This window comes from Stigmatopora nigra, chromosome 20 (assembly GCF_051989575.1).
Source record: "Stigmatopora nigra isolate UIUO_SnigA chromosome 20, RoL_Snig_1.1, whole genome shotgun sequence".
Classification (NCBI taxonomy): domain Eukaryota; kingdom Metazoa; phylum Chordata; class Actinopteri; order Syngnathiformes; family Syngnathidae; genus Stigmatopora; species Stigmatopora nigra.
Window position 1 is genome coordinate 1,902,441 of NC_135527.1, and position 4,269 is coordinate 1,906,709.

A 4,269-nucleotide genomic window follows, 5' to 3' on the forward strand; every position below is an offset into this window, starting at 1 on the left:
CCATTTTTTGTTGTTGTTTAGCTCCCTTGCTCACCATTTATCATACTTCTACTACTCATTCGTTGAAATGAGTACGGATGCACAAAATGTTTAACAATGTAAATATCTTTGTTATGCATTTACAATATTTTTGAAAAAGACAGGAAATGTTCTGGAAATATATGCAAACTGTAGCAACACAAATTTACATTTTTTTAAAGAAACATATCATAGTGTTACGGCATTCAGCCAGGGTACACACTATGTAGTAGGGTGTGTTGTTTTGTGTGTGGTTTCTTTTCCTTCTGCAGGTACATGAAGCTGTGGCTCAACCCATGTGGCAAAGCCCTGCCCAGGCCAACACAGCTGTGACTACTTCCTAATCATCCCTCCTCCAATCAAGATCCACTTTCTGTTTTTATCTTTAATTTCCCCCTTGATTGCCTGAGATTGTAGATGCTGAGGCAGTGGAGTCCTTACTTTCTTTAGATAGCACTTATTGTCTAGAGTTAAGTAAGTTTTCACCTGATATTTTAATTACACTATTCATTGTTATATTGAGTATGTTCATAAAGTTAATTATTTTGGGCTGCATAGGGGGACTTGAGATAAGTTTAGACACCCCGGCGTATACATAGTTTGTTGCACTTATACATGTAGTTTATTCCCCTGTCTAGACTTTTATTACATCAGTTATTAGGCCTTATGTCCTGTATTTTTGTGAGTGTTCATTCAAACACCTGTCTGGGAGAGTGGCTTTTTTACATTTTTTATTTATTTGAGGTGCCACTTTAGTATCTTTTGCTTCCCCTATGTTGTCTCGTAGTCCAGGTTTTGATGGACTTTGTTGTAAATAAATTATCATTGAAAGCCACTTGCAGTGTGTCTGGCTCCTCATTATCTGAATTTTTATTCTGTGGTAGTTGCGACTCCCTGGTACATCTTACCACCAAGGGAGTTGTTACATATTGACTCTTTACTTAAATGATGCCAACTAGCATGTTAGCATCTTATATCACTTCCCCTTTTAACCACTAAAAATGCATTGTCACTAATAACTCACTAATATTGTTATTTCCAATGTGAATCTTCAACAAACAACAAACAATCTGCTTCCTTGTTTGCCTATTTTATTTTGAAAATGATTTAAAATGTTCCAACATAAATGTTTAGATAAACATTTTATTGCATAATAAAATGCAAACAATTCAGTTTTAAATTTTGGGCTAATATTGACCGCCTCAGTATATACTGTATTTAGTCGCATATGAGCCCCTGTGGAGTATGGAATGTAGTACTCCTATACTTTTTATTAATCAATTGGTTTTAGTGTAGTCACTAGAATAGAATTTTGCATAGCCTAGTGGAAATCTCTATCATGACACCTATTAGTTAGGGGCGCGTCATGTACCATGACACGCACATTTCTTTGTTCACATCTTCCCGCCTAAAGTTTGTATCTATGTCACATGACCTTTGTTAATAAAACTAGCTCATCTGTTGGGGGCAGCCAGGGATAACTGGTCGGGCTGGAGGATAGACACCTCCTGGCGCTGGCTACTCTGACCCCCTCTTTCAGCTGAAGTTAGGAAAAACTCATCACGGCTGTCTCTGTGTGCTTCCTCTAACTCGAAGATATTGAATGTATATGGATTAGATCCCACATTTTCTGGTGCCTGAAACCCTGAGGAGATTCATTTCTGAATTTTTCGGACGACAGTGGATTGCAAGCCAAGATTACTGACGTCAGCTACTCTTACTTTGAAAGAGAGAGCAGTTTCGGTCAATCGTGGCCCTTTTGAAGAACGAACCCCCACCGGAAAAGAGAAGGCACAGGAGAGGGTAAGGGGCTTTTTAAAATTAATGTAGAACAAGGCTGGTGAAAATCCTGTTTTTCCAGTCGTGAAAAAGTCGAAGAAAAGCATTCCATAAATGGGAAATATTTGCATATCGTTGGGGATTATGTATGTAAAAAAAAGAAGGGAATTACACAAGACGTGAAAACACGCCGGCAAACGTGTAAGTAAACACGTCGGCGAACGATGAATTAGGGAAAGGTTCGAAACACGTCGGCAAATGTGGAATTAGGGAAAGGTTTGAAACACGTCGGGAAACGTGAGAACACGTTGGCAAACATGAGAACACGTTGGCAAACGTGGAATTAGGGAAAGATTCGAAACACGTCGGGGAACGTGAGATCTTTCTCTGGGGACCTCTCCGATAGGCACCTGATCAACTAAAAGGTAAGCGGAATACCTATTACTGAAACGTTAAAATTCTGCTATAGGATTTTTTAATTATGGAGAAGTCACTATAGAAACATGATATCTGGAATAGGAGACGGTTGTATGCAGGAGACTCGTATTAAAATACAAAAATCCTGCAAATGTATTTTTTAGAGTAGAAAAGGATATCTGGTATAAGAGATACTGAAAAGGTGCAATAGGAGACGGTTGTATGCAAGAGACCCGTATTACACTACAAAAATCTTGCAAACTTATTTTTAGAGTAGAACTGTGGTTTATATCACAAGTATTTCTTCTGGGGATATTTCCGTGATTAAATGTCTGGAGTGGAGGATTCCAGAACCGTTGTTTTGAGATAGCGGAAACGTTCGTACGAAAACAAAGGAATAAGAGATTCCGAAAAAGGTTGTTTGCAGGAGACCTGGTACTAAACAGTGCAAAAAATTCCACAACCTTATTTTTTTAAGTCTTCAGCAGGGAAACGACTGGGTCCACAGATGTTTGATTCCTAGGATTGATTCTAATAAAAAAATTCAGATTCCGAGAATTGAACACACTAAAATTCTATATTGTGAATGCATTGGTGAAAATGCAAGGAGAGAGAAAGGATGTGAGAGTGTGTGTGAATGTGGAGAATGGACTGAATTGATGATTTTGTATGCAGATGTGAAAGCCCAAGTTCTGAGTGGCGTTCAAAATAAAACACAACCCAAAATTTTGTACGTCGAAATGAAATTTACATTTCACAGGTCAAAAGCGCGACTGGAATATGAATGGTTTGTCCGTAACTTTGAAAAATAGGGGCGTGACGTCACAGCTAAGAAGGCAGAACTATAGAGGTAAAGGAGGGAGGTGAGTATGTGGGGGCGTGGCCCAATAGAGAGAGGGGAGGAAGTCCGTAGCTGATAAGGCTCTTGGCTTTGATGAGTTGTGCGCTTGGTCATGAGACAGGCCATATCAGCTTCCTGCAGTCAACATCAGCTATTATCAAGGGTCTTACAGAACCGGTGGAAAAAGGAGTTGACGAGGATAGAAAAATAAAAAATAAAAAACAAAGGCCAAATCACTAAATTTGAACTCTACTCTGGAACTTTCCAAATTATATAGTGTAGCCAAACAAAAAGACAACACGATACACATTATTAAATGATTTGGGACTTGATTAGTACACATTTTATCAGTAATGAATTTTAATTGTTCGAAAAGACAAAATTGTGCTAAAAAATATTAACCCTGACAAACAAGAGGTGGTTACATTTCAGTGGGTTCAATTCTTTTCAGAATTACAAATGAGTACATTTGTTTCTGGATAATAATTGATGTGAATGTAACTGTTGCAGAGAGCGAGAAAGCTGTTTTCCTGAGGAGAAAGCAGCTTGGTTTTTGTGTTTTTCAGATTTTTAGTATTGGTTAATTTGTGTAATTGCAGGAAAGCAAAAATCAAATATAGTTCTTGATCTTAACAGGGAAGCAGGGATCAAAATAGAATACCAGCTAGCATATTTAATTTTGACTGATAAGGCATTTAGATTTTCACAAAAAAATGGTGATGGAATAAGTAAGATTGTTGTGATTTTTGTTCATTGGAGTATTAAGTGCTAAAGACGATAGCAGCTAAAGCAGCAGCGCAAACATTTACTGCCCAGTATACATACACAACAACAAAAACTGAGCCGATCTCAAAAACATTATTAATTGATATGCAAAACATTGCACCACAGAAGGAAAAGATGCATCTATACAGAAAGGCACAGAACAGTCTACAGACGACCTGTACACAGCTAAAGGCCTACCATGCCTACCAAAAAAATGCATTCCAAAATTGAGCCATGGAAGGAGCCATGTCTCAACAGGGGAGATGATGAACATGGTACAGCGTGCGTCCCATGTCCCAGAGGTCTAAATACCTACTTTAATATTTTTGTAGGAACTGTTCAATCTGTTACGGACATAATGTGCAAGGTAACCTCAGGCCCAAACGAGGGCAACGTCCAAAAGGTACCTACCTATTTGAAATAAAAACCTTGGAATAAGTCTAAAAACC

The 4,269-nt window shown here is 38.2% G+C and overlaps 1 protein-coding gene across 2 annotated transcripts in view; it reads left to right on the plus strand.

Annotated features, from left to right (window-relative positions):
* ppic (peptidylprolyl isomerase C) overlaps positions 1-853 on the plus strand; it is a 5,891-nt gene extending 5,038 nt beyond the window's left edge. For both annotated transcript variants that reach the window (XM_077741956.1, XM_077741955.1), the window contains one exon: positions 1-853. This exon is cut by the window's left edge and continues 322 nt beyond it. The gene's annotated coding sequence lies outside the window, so the exon portion shown is untranslated.
* The last annotated feature ends 3,416 nt before the right edge of the window (positions 854-4,269 follow it).